Source organism: Pteropus alecto, unplaced genomic scaffold, assembly GCF_000325575.1.
Source record: "Pteropus alecto unplaced genomic scaffold, ASM32557v1 scaffold5, whole genome shotgun sequence".
NCBI lineage: Eukaryota > Metazoa > Chordata > Mammalia > Chiroptera > Pteropodidae > Pteropus > Pteropus alecto.
Genome location: NW_006441953.1, coordinates 9,565,257 through 9,588,429, shown reverse-complemented (window position 1 = coordinate 9,588,429; position 23,173 = coordinate 9,565,257). Strand labels below are relative to the sequence as shown.

The following is a 23,173-nucleotide window of genomic DNA, read 5'->3' as shown; positions in this document are numbered from 1 at the left end:
AAGCATTATGATTTGTCCCTTAGCAACAGTGCTCATGTATTTGGTAGATTGGTAATAAATGTTCTCCATTAAGGCTTCCCAGACCTATGTGGCACCCATTGTGCCTATTGGCAGGTGGGTGTTTACTGGTTTGCCTTCTCCACCAGACTATGAGCTGCTTGAGAGCAAGAAATATGTCTTACCCATTTTTGTATTCCAGTTCCTCACAAGATAGGCAATAAATGTATTGATCAATTAAATCAAATTATACTAAATATAGTTATATCTGGGGTATACTATGCATTCAGTTATTTGGAGGAGACTAAACTGAACTTGAAAACAATTAAACATATAATTTTGTGTTCTGAGCCATTGACTTTAGAATATATTTTTGAGACCCGATATTTTCCTAATTTAGAGGCTGTTCAGAAATGATCAAACCATATGATGATTTGTTTATAAGCTCCTTGACAGACAGGACTATGTATTTTCAATTTTGATCTCCCACAGGACATGGCATACATTAAGTGGCTCATTATTCAAGAAATGTGTAGATCACACATATACACAGCAACTCACGCATGTATTTTTTACATCATTAAAGAGTTTAATGTATCCAGATTCAGGTAGTTTGCTTTGTTTAAATGTAAAACAAAAGTATACACAGAAAAGCACACCATTGTATATATGATACATATCAAGGGCATGTGAATGTATAGTTATACATTAAAAATCATAAAGGTGGATGATATTAATTATTTAGTAGACGCATTTCTCCATATGATGTTTAATAGAAAAATATATAAGGAGGGAAGTGAGATGAAACACTACATATCTTCAAACTTTAAAAAGAAGTGTGAAATGATTTAGATAAGATACTATAGTTGTAAAATCAATTCAGAGAGTAAATGTTCAAGAATAGGTGACTTTCAAGAAGTATGATTTTATGATCTGATATCAGAGAAATAGTTGGACAAATGGAAGCATTGCCCTGTCCCGGAGTGTTATTAATGAGCTAATAGGAGGGTAGTTTGTGAACTACTTGTGACTAGAGAGCTGGCTGGAGTTTCTGAGATCCAAGATGGCGCTAGGATTTTCTCAGATGTGTTTGCAGTTTCACTTGGGTTCTGTTCAAAGTCATCTCTAACATTTAATGAAAACAGATGCAATTTTTCTTATAGCTCTCTGGTGTCTGGAATGCAATCTCCTATTTTTTCACTGACCAGCTTCTCCAGTCTAGAAAATCCTTTCTACTTCTCTTCCTTCATCCCTGGGATACACAGTCTATTATCATCACAATCTGAGAACTTGCCACTGACTCTCATTCCTACAGCCTCCCAAGGACCAGCCTAATGGGCCTCTTGGATACCTGCTCTCCATCGGAAGACAAATACAACCATTCCTTTAAGCTGGAAGAGACCTTAGACATCATCTGAAGAAAGAGGCCAGGAGAATTGAAGTGACTTCCATGACATCGCCCAGCTGTTTCAGTTGCAAAGCCAGAGTGAGAACCATCTCCTGATGCCACCTCTACAACTTCTCTGTGTCTAGCCCAGGAGCAGCAGAAACGATTGACCTCCTGAAGAGAAATTTCAAAATTTTCATGTATTAGTGACTGAAGTCTAGACCACTCTACAAGATAACTTTTAAATCTACCTGGCAGAAATCATTTTAATGCTTCTTTGTCTTGACTAATCTTTATCCATATGATTTTTATGTTGGTATAATCAGTGCTTGTGCTTCTCAAGCTACTTCTGTTTCACTTGAGCAGTCATGTGTAAACACTTTCTCACCTTTCTAGAGCAGCATTGTTCAATAGAACTTTTAGTGATAATAAAAATGTTCCATATCAGCATTTTGACGGTAGGCAATAGCTACACATGACTCTTGAGCACTTGAAGTGGGGCTACTGTAACTGAGAAATTATTATTCTATTTAATTTTAAGTCATGCAAATGCAAATTTAAATAGCCACTTGTGGCTCACAATTCCAGTATTGGCCAACACGATTCTAAAGAGTTATCATACATGCTTCTTACAATGAATACGTAATATTTCATTATATTGCTATTTTGGATTATTTTATTATTTCTCTGTCCTTGGACATTCAAATGTTATTTATTTTTGTTATTATAGTAAATAGCATTAGGTACAGTTATATCTACATGCCATAAAACTTGTTACTCCTATGGCATTTTTCTTCTTTTGATTTATTTGTTTAGTTTAACCTTCTGCAAATGAAATTACAGCTGGGTTGTGTTTTGACTGAGATATTCCTGAAAATCCCCAAAGAGCCCCAAACTGTCCCCCTTATCCTCTCATTATATACCCTTGGGAGCAAGAACTCTGTTAAGAATCCAGGCCTTTTATTCCTAAATCCTCTGGTGGGGGCCTCACTCTCATCCCTTTTCCCTGCTCCGCCATCATCCCCCACTCGTGCTTTAAGGCACTTTTCCCCCAAGCCAGCTCTATCCTTTTTAATTATCCTTAGGAGCAAAGGCATGGGTTATTTTGATTTAAGGGATTTGCTGCCAATCCAGGCAAAATAGAAAATGCAGAGATGTTCTAAAAATTCAGTCTGGGACATATCCCATAGCCCCAGTCCCAATTCCCCGCTCTTGGCTGGGGACTCAAAGGGGCTGCCAAAGCAGTGTTTGAAGCCAGAGAGGTCTGGTGACATTAGTTTCCCTGAGCAACCTTGGCTCACTATGGTACTTCCCATATTTTCCTGGACCTCAGCCTCACATGCCACAGTCATCTCCACAGAGAGGATACTCCAAAAATGTTGTGGAGAGAATATAAACTCACCCCCATCAATTAGAAACGATGAACAGACCACTCTCCAGATCACTTCGATGGTCAAAGTTGCAAACCCTGAACAAATTTTCAGGTTAGGCAATGTCAAAAACAAAACCAGCACTAAAGAAACATAGTATGGAACCCCAGAATCATGAGTTGCTAGGAAGAAAACACCTCAGGTAACACTTCACCGGAAAAGGATGGAAAAAATAAAGAAATTTATCACTAGATCATATGAAGATAATTAAGTTAAAGAGATACTTTTAAAAGTATGAATAAGCACAGGCATGATAAACAGAACATTAGGCAAACACAAAGAACACAAGGCAGTTGCCCTTAGAAACAAAGACAGCTTGCTACAGTTATTGGTTCGTACATGGGCCAGTCAGAGCAAAGGTCAGGGTTATTTCCTGAATTTAGGATCCTAATGCTCGTCTCCTCAGACAACTACCTGTGGAGAACCAAACTGAGTTAGCCCATGAAAGCTCACAGAATGAGAGCCCTGATCAGACAAAACCTGAAGTCCATATATCTCCGGAATTTTCCATTGCATTGTCATTTTTCTCTGTGACTAGAGTTTACAGCTCTGTGCCATTCATACTACGAAACTCTTAGGTGGAGAGCTCTTCTGAAGAAACAACTCTTGCAGAATTGAACTTTTGGAGGAAATTCCCTTTTATAATCTGTGGAATCTGAGCAGTGATTCAGGAAAAACAATATACTAGGAACAGGAAGGGAGGATATTGGGGAACTCAGTTGTAGTCTGCCACTTGATCAAGTCATTTGAACTTTGCTAAGTGTCAGCTTCCTTATTTATAAAACAAGGATGTTGGACAAGGTAAGTGGTTTTTAAACTTAATTTTGACTGAACAAGTAATTTTAAACTTCAGTTGACAACATGAATTCATTGTTACAAGGAATCCCAATGGAGACCGCAGGTAAACGCAGAGGCGTTCTGGTTAAACTAGAGTGGGGGCTGGATCCCACTGATCCGGCTTCCCTTTATCCCCCAAGGCATCCTGGAGCACCCCTGTGGGGAGTCCTGGTATCACAGTCTGAGACCCTCTGGACCAGAAGCACCCCGAATTTCCTTCTAGCTTAGACATTAGGAATAGTGAGGTACTGGATATAGAGATCTATTCTTTCAGTTGTTCTCAGTCTCCTAGCCTGTGCACCCCACTCCCATTTAACTTTTAAGCTATATTAATGCATGCTTCAAATAAGAAAGTTGAAGAATATTTAACTCCAAAAGCATTAATTTGCCTTAGATGTCAGAACATGTCATGTCAAATACATGTCTCCAAAAGGATATTTTGAAAATTAAGTGTAGCTTCTGATAATGAAATTACATATTCCTAGGTTCTGATACACAGTATCTTAGTCAATTTGGGTTGCTATAACAAAATATTACAGACTGAATGGCTTATAAACAACAGAAATTTATTTCTCACAGTTTCGGAAACTAGGACATCCAAGATTCAGTGTCTGGCGAGGGCAAGCTTCCTAGCTCACAAAGAGCTATCCTCTCACTGCGTCCTCACACAGGGGAAGAGGCAATTTGTTCAGATGCGTCCTCTTTTATAAGGGCACTAATACCATATGTACGGAGCCCTCATGACCTAATCACCTCCCAAAGGTCTCACCTCCAAATAACATCACCTTAGGGGTTAGGATTTCAACATATGAATTTGGGAGACACAAACATTCAGAACATAGCACACAGCGAAGATCATACGTCATTTGGGGATCTTTGAGATAACTGGTACTGATCCCGTCAAGGCACTCTACAGTGTCATCGAGGGTCCAAGTGCTTTCCCGCTCTGCTCCACATTTTTAGTAGGCGGCCCTTTTTCATCCTTGAATAAGTTGACTTCTCATTGCAAGGTGGCTACTGCTCCTCTGGGCCCCATCTTAACGTTCCAGGCTGGAAGATAAAAGAGCAAAGCACCCTCCCTTCCCCCCAAACCCCTCTCCTTTGGAAAGGCTCTGCCTTTCAGATTGGGAATGGCGCCCTCCTCAGGGACCTTCTCCGACTCAGTATCCACAACCCAAATCATCATGTGGTCACCTCTCACTGAAAGGTGGTTGGGTAGAGGGCGATGGGTCAGCTGATCAACAGGACAGCCATGGAGCTGATGTGCTTGAAGCCAAAAGAGGGGACTTCAGCCTCTGGAAAGCTCTACCTCTATCAGAAGAGCTGGGGAATGATGAAGGGAAAAGCTGGAAGGACAAGAAATAGTTCCTCTGCAAATCATGGGCGGCTTCTCCGTGGTTCTAGGTTGATCTCTCTGGGGGCTGAGACAGACAGGGGAACCTTACTGCTCACTCCTGACATCGCCTTCATGGAGCGGCCCATTCCTTAGTATAACCTTGGCCTTCCTCTAGGAGGTAGGACAAATCCCTCTCAGTCCCGTCTGTCAGCCGATTCTGCCGTCCCACAGATTTTAGAAGGGCAGGCCCCGTGTAGTCCGCTTAAGCTTGTTAGCATTGCCTGAGATTGGGTGTGAAGCATGATGTACTTGAGGGTTCAGTCTTAGGAAGCCCATCACTGCCCACACCTAAGCCACATCCTAACAAACACAGCCTGTCTCAGTAATAAAGATGATAGTTTCAACTTTGTCTTCCCTCTTTCTTTATTTTATCTCTGAATTGGTTTTGAACTCAGGCAATGAAAAGAGGTGTTACTTATTGGACCTCCTCCCCACGTTTAACCAGTGCCTAGAAAAAAGTAAGAGCTTAATACCTCGTCAAATGAAAATATGCTGGATCATCCTCCAGGATTGATTATGTAAATTTATATTCCCAGATATGAGGATTAAAGCAGATGGCAGACATGTAAAACTTTTGACAAGTAACAAGAGCATAGAATTATGCTAGTATTAGAGTTACTAATGAGACACCTATAATTTTTTATTGAATAAATGAATGTTCACAGTTAAACACCTTCTGGCTCAAATTTCATCACAGTATAAAGGAGAGAGTCAGCAGGTAGGAAACTTGTCCTCTCGTGGCTTCTAGTCAATGGTTAAGCAGGAAAATAATTACCAAGAGAGCATAAAAGCACGCCTGTTAGAATTATATACTTTGGAACCTATCCTAAGTGAATAAAATTAATATGGAGACTAAATATTGAAACAGAAATATGTATCCCAGTCAATATACTTAATATCAAAAAGCTGAAAATGATCTAAATGTAAATGTTCAAAAATATAAATTATAATATATAGTGAAGGTATGGTATTATGTAACCATGAATAATTATTATTGCAAGTAGTTTTCAATAAAATAGAAAATATTTAAGTTCTAATGTAGATTTTCAAAAATCCCACAAGATACAAACTTATATATCTATTATTTGATTATAACACACTGAAAAAGCTTAGGGGTGTATCAAAATGGCCAACTGAGTGCTCATGAATATTTTTCCATTCAACCAACATCTCTAAAAATGACAGAAAGTGTTACTGGAGTGAGAGAGAGGTAAGCTCAAAAAATGACAGAAAGTGGGGTTACTGGAGTGACAGAAAGTGGGGTTACTGGAGTGAGAGAGAGGTAAGCTCAAAAAAGCATGCTATCATCAGATCAGAAAATTTAAGTAATCCTTGAAATAGAGAAAACACAGAGGACTAAACTGACAAAGCAAATGACATCCAAAACTACATTCGGGGGGACTGACACACATGCAGAAGCAGCCCCTGGTGTGCTCTGAACCTGGAGGGGACAATTGCAAGGGGAGGAAGGAGCTGTGGGCAGCCGTGGGGAGATTATAATAACCCAGTCCTGGTCGACACACTGGCAGGTCCCTCCCTACCACCAAATAGTGCCAAGAAGTCGGCTGGCAGGATTGTCTGCCTCAGGCCAGAACAGTGAGTAAAAGCACGTTTGTGAAAGAGTCAGGAAGATGCCCCCGGGAGCTGGCAACACCCGGAAGGAACAGGGAGCCTTAAACCCGGAAGGCAAGGGACCGGTTTCCCCCTCAGCACTGAGACCCCGACTCACCCCTAACTGCTGGGAGTAGAAAGAATGGCATAATCAGGCAAAACCAGGTTTTACTTTTTCCTTTTTGTTTCACAAAGGAAAAAGTTCAAACATACAAATTACAGAGAATATTACTAACCATCAGTACTTATTGCCCACTATCACCGTTCTGTCGTTTTTATTTTATCTGTGCTACCACCGCCACTACCTTTAATTTTTTTTGAAATATTTTAAAGCAAATCCAAAATATCATATCATTTCATTCATACTTAGTGTGACTAACCTATACAGATTTTTTTAAAAAATCTATGAAAATATTACCACACCTGAAAAAAAATAACAATAATTTATTAACATCATCTAATAGCCAGTTGTGGCAGATTGTATTTTGCAAAAATGGTTACAGCAACCTCTTCCGTCTTCTGCAAGGTGAGCTTGCCAGGCCCTCAACAATAAGTGAAGTCTCTATCCCCTCCCCTTGACTCTGGGCCCACCTTAGTCACTCATGGGACAGTGGAATGTGAGGGTCAAGATGCCACCTGACTTTAAAGGGAAATCAGGAAGGTCTCCTAACCTCTGCCTGGTCATCTTACAGTGTTTACTCTTCAGGAGCTCCCTCTCAAGTGGTCCCTCTTAGAAACCAGCCACACGAGGGGCCACGTAGAGGTATCCAGTCAACATTCCCAGCTGCGTCCAGACCTCCGAGTCTTCCCAGCTGAGGCTCCAGACATCATGGAACGGAGAAGACACTCCCACTGTGCCCTGTCTAAATCTCTGACCCACCGAAACAGTGAGCGTAAAAACTCTGTGGTGGTTTTATACCACTAAGTGGAAGGTGGTTTGTTTCACATCAGTAAACACTGGAAACACTGATTCATGGTCAGTTTTCCCTCACCATCTCAAAAATTTGCTTTATAGTTGACCTGTTTAAATTAGGATCCAAGCGAGGATCACACAGTGCTTTTGTCTGATATTCCTATGAAATTCTTTTACTCTACATGGATTTCTTTCTTTTTTTCTTTTTAATTTTTATGTCATTTATTTGTAAAGAAACTGAGTCTTCTATCTTATAGAATATCTCACATTCTGCTTTGGTCAATGTTTCAATCAGCCAACATTGATTACTATGTTTCTCCCTGAGCTGTATTTCCCATAAAGTGATGGTTATATCTAGCAGAGTTTGTAAGCTTTTTCTGTAAGGGGCCTGATAATCAATATTCTAGACTTTATAGGCTACTCGACACTGCCATCCTGGCACAAAAGCAACCATAGAAGATATGTAAATGAATGAACATATCTGTGCTCCAATAAAACTTTATTTTCAAAATAGGCAGCAGCCAGACTTGGCCCATGGGCCACAGTTAGCTGGCCCTGATTTAGAAGAAATAGCGATTATCAAATACAAAGATGACTGCACAATCCAGAATGACAAATACTTAAGAAAAACCAAAACCATGAAAGAAAAATCAAACTAAACAAATCTAAAAACCAACATCTACAGAAACAAAGTAAATAAAATAGAAGAAAACTTTAAAAGTAGTACTGTATGTGGAATATTCTAGAGAATTAAGAGTTGATATTACATTCCCTAAGCAAGAAAAGGCTGTTGTAATGATAAGTATTTAGAGATCTCAGAAATGAAAAAAATGATCAAAATTAAAATCTCAATAGATGTGCAGAATAATGAAAGGACACACCAGAGTACAGTACTTACGTAGCAGAGCATGTTGAGAAATTGTTCCAGCACACAATACTAAAAAAAAAAAAAAAAAAAGAAATGGAAATCCTAAAATAAAAATTTGGAGACAAAGACATTAGACCCAGAAATTCCACTATATGTCTAATAGACATTATAGACAAAGAGACAGCAGAGATGGAGATAAGCAAAGAAATAATAATAGAAACTATTTTCCCAAGAGGGGAGGGAGGGCATGATTCTTTAAATAGAAATGGCCCACTGGGTAACTACCAGAATGAATAAGGGGTGGGGACTTCATACATGGACACATGATGATAAAGTTTCGTAACTCCAGGCACGAAGATTCTGAAATCCCCTTTACACATATCCAGAGCCTTGTTCAGTGACTCTAGGGTGGATCTTGGAAATCTCACTTTTGTTTGTTCATGTCATTTCAAAAACATTGCTCCAAGTACATTGAATTTGCAGGCAAAATTGGCAACTGCTGCTTTCTAGAACAATAATCTGGAGCTTAATACCAAGCTGCTCGTGCCTAGTCTGATGCTGATAGCCCAGTGCCTCCAGACCCTTCCTGTGGTGATGGTCCCATTCTCTTTCTTTGTGCAGGAGTCATGGCCTCGATGAGCTATTGTTATCCCCGCTCCTTTGCACCACCACAGAGTAGTTTCCTCCTTCCTTGTGCTCAGTGACCAGTGTTTGTCGATGGCTCCTCCTATGCAGCCTTGCATCTCCAACATTTCCTGGCCCCAGATTATACTGCTCTCCAGGCCTGCCAACCCTTGCACTGAGTGCCTTGGTCCCTGACTGCTCTTATCCTGCCATATCCTCTGATATTGGCTCTGTTGTGACTCATTTATTCACTTAATAAACACACGTCAAGGGCTTAGTGCATGCAGAGCGCTATGCTAGGTCCTGGAGTAACGAAGCTGAAAAATACCTGTTCCTTGTCCTCAAGGAGCTCTAAGTAGAGGCAGATGTGGAAGGAAAGAAGTAGACTACAACGTGGTAAGTGTCACCACAGAGCGTTTCTCCAAAGACAGGCCCTCGGAGGACCGTCAGCACCTGACTCTGCCAAAGTTCTTAATGAGATTTTAAATTCCCAGACCCGACCCTCTGGATCATACTCTTGTGAGGATATTGCTTGGGAATCTGTCTTTTAAACAAGTTCAAGTAATTTTTATGACCATAAAAATGTGGTAACTGCTGACCTTAAAGAGCTACGTCCAGGTCTGAGGTCTCTGGTTTGGAAGGAACTTGGGGGTTGGGGGAGTCGGTGGGGAGAGAAGCTGAGTTGGTTGCTAAGAGGAGTCAGATCCCACAATGTCTTGCCATGCTAAGGGGTCTGAGCTTTATATAGGATGAGCTATAGGGAGCCAGTGAAAATGTTTAAGGAAGGAGGGGCAGGGGCAGCATAGTATGATTTTAAAAGATGACTCCCACAGCAGCATGGTGGATGTACAGAGATGGATTTGGAGGCAAAGTGAGGGGGTTGAGCCTGGGAGAAGGTGAAACATAATGGGTACCTGACCCTGCTCAGTGGTAAGGCAGGCCCAGAGGCGGGAGATAGGAGGTCTGGTTGGGAGGGAGAATCACCAGTGCTTGGGTAAAAGAATGTAGGCTGGACTTGCAGCTCCTGTCCGCCAGGACTGCCTCAGCCTAATGGGAGGGTTGAGTTCACAGTCCCAGTCACTCTCTCTCTACCCTGACCCGCCATGGTTAGCAAGGCCATACCAGGTCTGTCCTAAGATATGCCAATTGATGGAAGAAAAACATATAAAAGCTTCCTTTTCATATTTTTATTTTCATTGCCTAATTGTTAGTTACCTTATCTAAATTAATTACCTTTAATATTTTGTCATTATAAAAATCTAAACACTATGTGTTATTTCCCTGGGGGGTTCTTAATTTTATAGCCCTTTGAAAGGTTCGTGCATTGACTACTCTCTCAGGTTACCAAACAACCTCAGGGCAGCAACTCCAAGAAAATACAAGGGCAGAACTGACCAGCTGGTCCTTTTTGAACACGCGAACCTTCATGCAGTGAGAGGAATGTCACTCACCCTCTTGCACGGGCTGCTCCAGATGGCAATGAAAACAACACACTTTACAAATGAGTTATGAGTAGTCACAGAAAGGGTTACTCAATTCATTTCCACTTGGCTGAGAGTTTGAGGTAAACCCTTTCAAGCTTACATAGGTCACCTGGGACTTCAAAAGTAAATATTTTAGAGCTGTACAGAGTGAAATAATAGTTATTGCTGATTAATCTTGATGAACACTCACAATACAGCAATGAAGTAGGTATGATAGAAGTGTATGCTTGATAAAATAAATTCTTTATATGTAGAAGAGATGTAAAACTGCATTAACAATCTAAATAAATTATATGTGTAATAAGAAGATTCAAATAACTACTTACAATTTATAAAGCACTTTCTCGTTTATTACCTCATTTGAACCTCACAAAAATTTCTTAAGATAAATTGTCTTAATAGTTCTACCTTATAGATGAGAAAGCCGAGGATCAGAAAGATTAAGTAACTGGCTTAAGGACATACAGCCAATAAAACAACATGTATCGACTAGCACATGTTTCTATGTATCGACTAGCACGCTTTTGGTTACAAGTCACAGAAAACCCAAATCAAAAGATTCTAAACAGTAAATGGATTGTATGAACTCATGTAACAGAAAAAATCCAGTGGTACAGTGGGCTTCAGGCATAGTTTGATCGGAATCCAGTTCTGTTTTATTTAGTCTTGGATTTACCCTTCTGTTTGCGTCAGCTTTATTCTCAGGCTCTTTTCCATTTAGGAGCAAAATGCTGAAGCAGTTTCAGGACCCACCGCACTATCTGGGACAAAGGACTTTTTTTTCTTCAATCGTCAAACATGACTCCCAGGCTTCACTTTCATCACACCAGTGGCCAGGGGAATGCCACGTACCGACTGGCTCAGGCCTGGGGTGCAGACCCACATATGAGGCAATGACCATGTCTCAATCAAGGCTACAACCCAGAAGCTGGGGATTGAATCGGTCTCCTCCAAACCCCACAGCTGATAGGCCAGTTGGAGAGGGGAATAGGTATTGCATAGTCAACCCCAATATCTACCACCAGGCCAGGATTTGAATTCTTGACTTAGGACTCTAAATCCTATGGGTTTTTTTTTTCTTCTATATCTTATATATTGTTATTCTTCACTTCCGGAGCTGACAACTCTGAGTAAAATTGCTATTTTTGTGTGTAAATATGTCTCATAAGGACCTTAGGAGACCAGAAGTCATTTCCAACTGGTGTACACCAATGCCAGATGTATCCTTGTGTGTGGTGCCATTATCTGTGGAGTCTTTCACTTCTTCAGAAACTCTCCAACTCACATTCCTCTAAATTCTCTTGCCCCGTTCATTTTTGTTTCAAACATATTTTTGTTTCCTTGTGTCAGGTCCCAACCAGGAAGACAGAAGCCACTCTGAATATTTAAAACAGAGGAAATTTAATGCAATGAGATGAAAGAAACTTAGAAGCCAAACAAGGATTGTGAGGCAATCCAGAGACTAGCCGCAGCAGGAAGTCGTTGCCACTCCTAGGCTAGAGGGACAAAGGGAGGAGGCCGTGCTAGGGAGCCCAGGGCCTGGGATTACCCAGAGGAAGCTGGAATGACAGCAGGCTTCCGGTGAAAGCTGGCACTGAAGAGGGGCAGCAGCTGCCAGAGATACCACCCCAAGCAGAGGGAGAGGGAGAAGTGCCCTGACTTTTCTCTTCTTCCTGTTCTCCAAATTCCCACCAGGGCCTCCCCTTGGCAAAGCCCAGATGAAAGCAGGCGGACATGGGGCCTGAGAATGTCAGCCTGGAAGGGTCAGGCCCCCTGAATACAGAGCCAAGGAAGAGAAATGGATCTCAGGTCAAACAGACCCAGAACCAGCACATTTGCACAACAATGTCACACATATTAAGAGGTTAGACCAACCAGTCCCAGAGAACCACTGAGAGCTACCTATTTCTCATTAGTCACTGAGGGGTCCATGTTCCGGTGCCTTCCCTGTAGACAGGTCAAGTGCTCTAGCAGTGTGACATTTTCTTACACACGCCCTGAAAAATTCAATTTTTCCTCTCTATCAAGTTCGATGTGGAAAAAAATTGATTTTGCAACTGTCGTTAAGAAAAACTTTATTCCTTCCAATAGACTGATTTGCTTCTTTTCCCAGATAACATGAGCCATGTGATTTATCAGATTTCCTCTTTTTGCCCAGGCTACTAGGAAACTCAAAGTTACCTCTCATGCTCAAGACCAGCCAACATTCTATTAACCCTTATGGTAGGCATGTGCTTCTTCCCTTTTCTCCATATTCCAAATTGCATTTTGTGATATCAGTTCTGTGATGTATGTGTATGTGTGAGAAAGTGGGGTGGGGGGAGCAGGGTAAACATAGGCACAACAGGGAGAGGCCCTCAAGATATTTCCCTAGAGGGTTGCTAGGCATCACTTGCCTTGTCCAACTTTGTCTACTCTAAGCCAGCTGGCCAGCACTGGGGGAGTCACCTGCCACAGGGGAACAAATTCTGTCTGTTGCCCCCATTAACAACAGATGTCTGCTCTGCATTAATCCACGTCATACATCCTCGCTGAGTGAAGCTCCGCCATCCGCGGTACACATCACTAGTGTCTTTTCTCCAACTTAGTAGGCTTGGAATTATGTGTGAGCTCAAATAGACTCTGTTAAATAATTTTTCAGCTAAAGGGGCCCTACTGAGCATCTTGATAATGGAAAGGAGAGAAGCAAGGGGCCGTCAGCAGGATTATGGTTGGATTTTTAATTAGATTGGACATTTTAATTAGGTTGGGCAAAGTTTTTTTCAAGGAACTCAAAGCACTGTCTTCTCAAGCCAGCACCTCTCTAACCGGTTTAGTTTCCCTGATGGACAAATTGGTCCCTCTTGAAATGATTTTGTTGCACTTTCTTTATTTGAGGCTGATAGTCTGGGCATCAGACCCAGTTTAATATAATTTTTGCTGCTGCTATTGCATCCCCATTCTATCAAGAAGGTTATTATCATGTTGTCTAAGACACCTTACCATGACAATTACCAGGCCAGGTGCACACCCATACTCACCTCACTCCACCCACTCCTCCCCACCCCTTTCTACTTCAAATTTCAGAAATGAAGCCAGTGCTCCCTCCCATTCCATTGAGACAAGAGTTTGTGACTCTATAGCATAGCAAAGTAGATAGTTGGCAAGTTTCTAGATAATTTGATTAGCATAGGTAAACAGTTCATATAATTGAGGTCCTAGAGTATATCTGTGGGTCTAAAGAACATGGAAAATATCCCAATTGCTTATCATTGCTTCTGAGTTCTATAAACACATAGGCTGCTTTTACAGCAAATTTGATTCCCTAATTATGTTTTACATAATCCAATACATTCATACTAGTTTGTATTCTCTAAGCATATACCAACCCAAAGGTATGTTGCCCAGTAAGCTGGAGAGGAAAACTGACCACAGATGATCAGGGTAGAGTTGAAAGTTGACAATAATAATAAAGATCCAGCACTGACAAAAGAAAAGGAACATTACAGAATTGGTTTGGAAAATCGTGAGTGTGCGTGTGTGTGTGCGTGTGCGAGAGTTATATTCCTGGTTTCAGTGCAGAGCTGGGTCAGACCCTTACCTTGACTTTAGAACGCAGGCATTGAAGGTGAGCAATTATAATAATAACCCATTTCAGGAGTGTAAACATTAGCCAATAGACAGGCACCCCTGGCTTTGTGCCCAGACCTGAGGTAGAGCCCCGGCCTGGACTTGTCCAGGAGGTTCATGCCTTCAGTAGATAGGGTTTGCTGCAGAACTGAATCGCACAAACAATGAGACTTACTGGAAAAACAAAGAAAATGCTTTAAATGTTTAAATGCATTTCCAAGTATTCATCCTCCAAATATTTAGACTATGAGCCTACTGGGCCAAGGGCCCAAGCTTCCTGTGCACGCTGGATGGTTCCAACAATCTCCCCAAGATCAGCAAATATATAACAACTTAAAATATTATCCTCTTCGATCCAAAAAAATAATTCCCCAGATATTGCTCCAGGAAATCAGGTAGGTGTCCAAAGTTCTTTGTAATGTCTACAAGAGTTGATTAATTGTTAATGTGTAACAAATTTTTACAAAGGCATCCATGAGACGATGGTCCGTGTCCACGGTGAGGCTGAAACATAAACAACAGTGGGAATGGAGATTTAGGAGCAGAGATGGGTAGGAGGAAAAGGAAGGAAGAGGGAGAGAGATGTAGAAAGAGCAACAAACAGCCTGTTGAGGAAACTGGTGGCCATAGAAGGCTTTGATGCCTGAACCAAGTCTTAAAGAGGAAGTTTGAGTAAACCAGGGATTTTATTCTTGATTTTGAAGGAAAGGAACAGAGGGCAATAGTGGCACAGGCCGATTCCCTTTTGCATTTAAATCGCTCTAGATTGAGTAGTCATGTAATTCATACTCCTTTTCCCAGGCATATCCATACCGAAACTTCCTCTTTTTTATGCCTCCACAGCAAAAAAAAAATCATAAATCATAGCACTGCCAGTAAGTTTAGAATTTAGTCATCTCATTTTTATCTAAGAAGCCCTACAAAATTAAAAAATAAATAAAAAACTTTAATAAGATTTTGATTCTAGAATCCTTTAGTAGTACTTACTTCAGTCATCCCCATGGACCAGGGTAACAGTGGAGCCGAAGCTTACATGCATTTAACTTTTAACTTTTGTATATTTGGTTATATGAGAGAGAGAGAGAGAGAGAGAGAGAGATACTGGTCTTAAAAAGCATGTGCCCCAGAGTGAGCATAAGACATGAGAAATGAAACTATTCTGCCTAGGTTTGTCTCCATGCCCACAGACCATCCACTGTGCAGTCTTTTGCTTAAAATATACATATTCATGGCCCCAAAATTCAGGCTAGCTGCTTCACTGGTATTCGAACGTAAAAACAGCCATGTGTTCCAATGACAGAGGGAAAAGTGGCTGAGAAAGAGTATGTCAGTCTTCATCTGGCATGGTATCTCCCTAAGAGAATTTCAAGGACAGTTTTGATTACCTGTGATCTTCATCTTGTGACTTACTTTAGAACCTAGCCCTCTCATCAGACACATCTCTGCTCAATGACTGTCCCTTGGCAAATGGAAAAATGAAAAAGAAGTGGGGTCATTTTTCTGATATCTCTGAATTTGTGCCCAAATAGAAACTTTGCTTTCTCAATGTCAGTGTCCAACTACAAAGCACACCACAATCTCTTTCACCATTTTCTTAATTTGGGATACAAAAATGGTCCACAAACAAAAGGTGTGAGAGACAGAGCCATTCGATCGTTTATTCACTCTTTCATTCATCAAATATTTGCAGAGTGTCAACAACATATCAGGCACAGGATTCCAGAATGAGCTATTGCTGAATTAAAAAGGGAGTCGACAGACCTAGCTGTCACCTGGTTATGCTTAACTCGCATTGAGACGATGGAGGAATTGCCTAAATGCATGGGTCTCAATTATTTATTTGATCAAAAAAAGTAAAAAAGTTGTGTCAAATAGGTTATGAAGTACTTCAGTAAAAATATTCTGTGAAATCAAGTTAGAAATATATTCTAAAAGCTTAAAAGAAATATAAAAAACTTTTGAGTGAGGTGGCCAATAAGCCCCTTGTTTCAAATCTCTGCAGGAACAAACGGATGCTACTTTGTGTCTTTATATCAACTTTATTCCTAATAAGCACTTCGCCCTATGCAGCTCTTGTCCTTCATCTTTGCCCTTCCAGGTCATCACTGATATGCCTACCTACCTCTCTCCCACAATATATGCCATCAACTCCTCCTTCTCTCTGGCTCCTGGAACTTCCAAGTAGACACATCAACACAATGAAGGGATTTCTTCCTAGATTTGGTTGCTGTTGTTCAGGCCCTGTCAAGGTGATTCAGGCTTCGATGTTTTGATTAAAAGTAATAATAGCCATGTTGTGAACAAAAGATATGGAAATAGATCTCTTGTAAGATTAATCATACTTTCGGATTGTGCAAAGGCTTCATTTTCAATGACTGCATCATTTGTAATGTGGCTATTGTGTTATATCATCTAGCATGTGGACCTGTTAATACTTTGTTGAATTTGGCATGATAATGGTTCAAGCATCAGTCGTCTTTATTCAACATAACCTAAAAAATAATCCTAAAACACTTGGTTACTCTAAGGGGGAAAAATACTCCTATAAAATGCTTGAATGTTTGTGATATCATTTAAGAGAATGTTGACCAAATATTATTTTATGCAATACCTATTTCTTAGTTATCCTGTTCAATCAATAAATACATATTTGAATAAGGCTATTCAATCAATGGTTGGGCTTAATTCATTACTCGAGAATTAAGGAGAAGACTGAAAGTGTAAAATTTCCTAAAATTAGGGGAGATGTGGTGAAAAACCAGGACACTTGAATTTGAATCCTAGTTTTGTACACTACCACATGTTTGATCCCAGGGAGGGTATTCGGTCATTCTGAACTTTATATTCCCCCAAAGGGTATTAATAATTCTTGCTTTATCTTTCTCACAAAATTTTTGTGAGGCTCAAGTGATGGTATATCTTTAAAAAAGGAAGAATGTATTATACTTATAAAATATAATGCCCAATTACCAAGCACTTCACATATATTTACTCATTTAATCCTCACAATAACCTCATTTTATAAGAGACTAAATCAGGTTAAGAGGTTACGAGATTTCGTGCTAATAAAAGGTGGAGCAGCCATTTAAACCAAGGCAGAATCTATGCATTTACCCCCATACAGTAATCGATCATATAAAGGTAGCTACTAAGAGTTTTTAATGCCTAATGGGGAGACATTTTTTTCAATTGAACATTCCTCCACAATGGAGATGTAGAGATGGGGGTAGAGGAGATAAATGTCTACAATACTTTTAGTGCGCACTACATAATTAAGATGACTTTACAAAAATGTTTTACACTTTGTGGTTTTCTCACAAAGTTATGATGCTTTTGACTTTTTAGGCTTTAAAATATCATGTATTTATGCAATGATTCTACATTTGTCTCTTGAATCTGCATTCCAACAAATTAAAATAATTTTTTAAAAAATATCGTGACACTACAAATTGCTATAGATTCAAGGGAATCTAGCATCTCTTGCTTTCTGCCTGCTTCTGTGAAGCAGGCAAAAACTTGAAAACCAAAGACACCAGCAACTTTCCAGCCAACAAAGACAGGCATTATGTTTTCTGCACTTAGAGCTTTTACTCTGCCAGGCAGATACAGAGAGCACTCATCTCCTTCCAACTCCCAAATCTCTTGACTTCCTCTTTCTCCTTCTCTCTGTCTGGGGCCTTTTGAGCGAGATGGCCAATAAGCCCCTTGTTTCAAATCTCTGCAGGAACAAATGGATGCTACTTTGTGTCCACTAAACTCGAAGTCCTTTGAGGATACAGGAAGACATCCACTAATCCTAAAATCAAAATGCAACAGGAAGAAGTCTGTAAGCAAAGAAAGGGCTGCCCACCACTGCTTTCTCTTGCAAAAATGGCAGAATCTCTAGTGATAGCAAGCATTTTACTCTTGCGTGGTATATATACTTACAAACGGTTCAAGAATAATATTTTTTACTTAGCTTTACTTTTTAAATATTCCTATTGCACAATAAACTACACTATTAGGAATTGGGTACTTTGATACATATATTCTCTATGAATCTCATAAGAATCCTATCAACATCAGTAGTAGCCCATAATGGGATTCGAACCCATGTCCAGCAAACTTCAATGCTCCCGCTCTTTTCTTAACAACAGACTGCCACTGAATGGATTCCAGAAATCATAGAGTAGCCATTTATGATCATATTTTCTTAATTATTTTATTCTACATTCTAAAATATGTATAATTCTACATTTTCAGAACAACAAAACAAAAAATCTAAGAAAAATGAGAAGAAAATTTTTTTTCTGAACGTTTTAGGTTTTAATCATGAGAAGTAACACACCCACTCCAAGCACCACTCTCCCTCTTTGATTTTATGACTCCTGTAATGTTTCCCTGGCCTCTACTGCTAGAATGGAGCAATTCAGTAAATCCAAAGAGATGACCAAATCAACAGGAAAGATCAGTCTGAAAATAAAGTGGTTTAAGATAAGATTGATTGCTGGAAAATCAGAGTAGCCATCTCTTTTTAATGTCAGCACATGTCCCAAATAGTGTCCTCCAGCCTATAATTTGCCGGCATTATCCAACAAAGTAGGAATACCCAGAGGATGGGACCTTGCCAACACCCCTTCCCACTCCCACCTGCATTCCAACAGAACTCAGTCCCAAAGATAGAACTTTAGTCTTGAAACCTCTGGACTGGCTGGCCCTGGGCTATCGCAACCACCCTAACATTGTCTCAGCACTCCTCCCCACATGGCTCTGCTCAGGAGAAAACATTTTTGATCATTCAGTAGGATCTGGGTCATCAAAACTAATTACCCACCAGTTAAAAGAATGAACTTGGCTAGACAAGCATTCTATGGACTGTGACACAAGATAGAGTCCACAGTCATAGTCTTCCTCAACAGGGAGGTAGTGGGGTAGGGTGCTTGATTCCCAAGAAAGTCCATCAGGAAAAGGAGAAGGCCAGTTTCAAGAGCATTAAAGAGCACTTAATGCTGTCCAACAAGTCCAACTTAAACCGGGAGTGGTCAATACTTGTAGTTATAATATCTATCATTAGTTATTCAGGAAAGCAACATGGAAAGTCACTACCAGGTCGGATGGCCCAGACACGCAAGTCAATTAGGCAGAGTGATGAAGGTAACACGAGGCATGAGTGATGTCCAAAGAAGGTGACACACCCAGTATGGCTGAATCCAAAGCAAGCCTCCTGATAGCCGAACACATTTTGAAATACTTGTAAACTCCTTGGGTAAGCATCTCCCATTCTTGTGATAAGTGGAAACTACCAAGGAAAAATATACTAAACCACTAGGCCAAAACACAAGTTGGTTAACAATGGTAACACACAACGCTGGATGACCTTGGAGGCTCTTTGATCTGTGCATTTTTGATATTTGGCTCAAGGCCCTATTAAAACCAAAGAGTTTATGTTTGGACCAATAAATAGAGCTAATAAAAATCACTCTTAGACTGGGACTCTTTGAATGCGTAGGACATGGGTCATTTACGGTGTTTGGTGACTGTGAATGCTGACAGTTCTACTACAAAGTATACACAGCTCCCTTTACACCCTAGATGAGAAAGGCCTATAGCACCTAAGAGAGCAAACAAGAGCAAAAGCTACCCTAAGCCCTGGCATTAAAATTTCACTTGACAAATATGCATTGAGCATCTACTAGGTATCGAATAGAGTTTAAGTAGAAAGAAAACGCAGATAAATAAGATAGGCCCTGTCTGCGAGACTGCAGACTAAAAAGAAGGCAGTCAAGTACCCCTAGCGCTGATACAGGTTAGACTGTGATGAGGGATATGCAGAAGGGAAAGCAATTAATTCTACGTGGGGAGATTCTGGAAGGCTTTACCGAGGAAGTGCTATTTAGCTGAACCAAAAAGAACTTGTGAAAAAACCAACAGCAAGAAAAGGGTGGTTTCTAGGCAGAGGATACAAGCTAAGCGATACTCAGTAAAGGTGAAAGGCAGAGGCAGCTGGAGAGAGTGCTATGTTCTCACATGGAAGGATCGCGAGGACTGAGGCCGAAATGGTAGGTAAGGACAGACTGCAAATGGTCTGTGATAACTTGCTACGCATGCACTTGACCTTATTGTGTAGGCCATGGGAATATAAGCATTTCGTATTTTTATACTTTATATTTATTTTTTTAATTTTTATATTTCAACAGAACTTTATTCAAGTGATTCTTACAGGGAACTTGAATGTACATAACAAAGAGAAGTGATACTTTACTAGTAAAAACTTGCTTTTATAATCTCACTTTTATTACATTGCTTATTCTTAAATCCCATGAGAAAAATTATAATCATTTCCATATTAGTCAAGATTATTTTCAAGTATAAGTGACAGAAAACCGAATTCAAACTAACTTTTAAAAAAAGGTCAGGGGGGTGGAGATTTATTAACTCATTTAAATCTGCAAGTGGTTCTGGAATTCAGGAATCAGTTGATTGAAGGACTGAAAAAATATCATCAAAGCTTTCTGTCCATTTCTCAGCTCTGTTTCTCTCTACATTGGCTGCTCTATTCTCAAGATGGGCCTCCTCCCTGTGATGGTCCCCAGCAGCCCTGGGCTTATAACCAGTTTTACAAATTGCAGTCTCCTTCCTAAAAGAGCTCAACACAGTATGAGAGTTCAGACTCAGTGGTCTGACCAGGCTCACATGCCCATCCCCGGACCTATCACTGTTCTGGACAATGGTACAGTTTGAGTGGTCACGGTGGGTCCTGTGTACACCCAGAGTCTCCATGGACTGAGAATGAAATAGGATGGTGTCTCAAGAAAATCGAGGCGCTATTGTCAAAAGAAAAAGTTGAGATGTCGGGCAGGTGAATACAACAGTCTACTCTATTCTGCAAATATAGAGCAAAAATTTTATATTTGGGATAAAGAATGACAATTGCAGGCTTATATCAGTCTCAATATCCAGTTTGCTTCTGTATTTTATTTTATTGGCACAGTATTAAAAAATCTGGATTCACGGGGGTGAGCAGTTACAAATAGTAACTAATTTTTAAACAGTAGACTCGGAACACTGAGGATACTCTTCAATTAAATTTGTGCCAAAGTTTGAAAGTAGGCCGAAAGTTTGAGTAATAGGAAATTCTATTTCAAAGTTCAATTATATAAACCATAAAGAGGCTCCTCTGCTAATTTATATGTTCTCTGGGAAGATACTTTTCAAATATATCTGTAGTATATGATGAGAAGTTCAATGATATCATTTTTTTTTAAACTCAGACAGCTCAGTGACTATGGCTCCATGTTTGAATACCATAAAACAAATGTTGTTTTGCAATTTGAGTCACAATTTTAAGTTTCAACTTAATGCAGATATGTTATCTGCAAGTGTAAACCTGTGATATTGCAACCGCACATTGCCAAATTGAACTCATCCAGCTTATTAAAAAACATCAGCCAGTTGATGCAACTCTGGTTATATCAGAGTACTATTTTTGTTAAGTATCTTTTTGGAAAAAATAATTAGTGATTTCTTGTCTCAATTGAAATAGTCATAACGACACCTTGTTTTAAGACAGTGGATAAATGTCTCCAGGAAAAGGTAAATTCTGGAGCTCACGAACTATTAAAACATCTTCAACTTTGAAAAGTCTGAAGTTTAAAGATCATGCCCTATTAAACTGGCAATATAGAGAGTACTATTAATGACTGTTTTAAAAGATGCTGCTATCTCCTTAATAGCAAGTGTTTTTCTCTGCCACTTGCCAGTGTCTTTTCTAAAATCACATTTCAGCAATGAAGTTCCTCAGTACTTCGTATCACTGCAGCCATTCTACACTGTTTTATTTTTTCTTGGTATGGAGAACATGCTTTCCTTCCTAGACTCAAAATCCCATAAGGGCTGGGACTCATCATGTGTTTGCTCCCTGTACAGCTTAGTATAATGTATACCAAGAGCTTAGTGTAATATTTGATATGAGACAAGACTCAATAAATGTTTGGTGAATAAATATATTTTTTAAATGTGTTTTAATTACAACAGAATTAAAGGGGAATTTTTGCCTAGCCATTGTTTCCACGAAAATACATGAGATTAAAACGATTTATACCCCTTAGTGATGGCAAACAAAACAAAATTTACCTCCTTTAGAGAAATGCTCTCTAATTGAGATCCCTGTGTTTTGATGGGTGTTTTGGCTACATGCACGCTCATGCTGCTCACCTGTCATTCATTCATCAAACAATTAGTAAGTACTACTATGTGTTAATGCACTGTCCCAGTAGTTGAGGATATTTTTAAAAGGCATCGAACACAGGCCTTGAGCTCAAGGAGTCTAGTCAGGGAGAATCATAAAAACAAATCATCATAATGCCACCTGATATGTTCCAGAATAGAGATATGAATATTACATGGGCTCTTTTGCGTTGCCAGGAAGATGTGCTCTGTTGACTTGGGTTCACGTGGTTCACTGTAAGGATACCCTAGGAAGTGGGGAAGAGCAGGAAGCAGTTTTAGCAGCTGCCTGGCGGAGCTAGGAATGTCATTCAGGACATAAGATACCTCCAGCCACCTGTTTTTCTTGACATTGCTTCAGCAGAAGGCATCTGTGGCTCCCTCTCTAGTGCTCTGTCAGTATGGCGACTCAGCTACATTCTGCCTCTGCTTTCTCTGCTTGTGCTGCCAAATCCTCTCTGCATTTCTTTTTTCAGCTCCAATGTTCCGCCTTTTTTCCTGGCCATGTGGACAGGGCTGACTTCTCCCAAAGTGTCTGCTCATTTCTGCCCAACCTTTAGACTTAGATGCCCGACAGGTCTCAAATTCTGTGCAAGAGGCTTTGTTGATTGGCTAGTCATCATCTAGGACGCAGTGATCATGTTAGGTGAAGCTCTTGCATCAGCCCACCTCACTGGCTACTGAACATCCCATGTATGGCTGCTTTAGAGTCAGGCATCAATTTTCAGTTCAATCCACAATAGCCAGGAAAGCAGGACTCCAGTTTCCACCATGTGGACCCATGCACAGAGCACTGTCTGCAAGCCTGCCTC

The 23,173-nt window shown here is 40.2% G+C and overlaps 1 long non-coding RNA gene across 1 annotated transcript in view; it reads right to left on the bottom strand.

Annotated features, from left to right (window-relative positions):
• Positions 1-563: 563 nt before the first annotated feature.
• LOC107196187 overlaps positions 564-23,173 on the bottom strand; it is a 61,443-nt gene continuing 38,833 nt past the window's right edge. The window contains exon 5 of the long non-coding RNA XR_001517547.2: positions 564-1,558. This is a non-coding gene — a long non-coding RNA (uncharacterized LOC107196187). The remainder of the gene's footprint in view (positions 1,559-23,173) is intronic.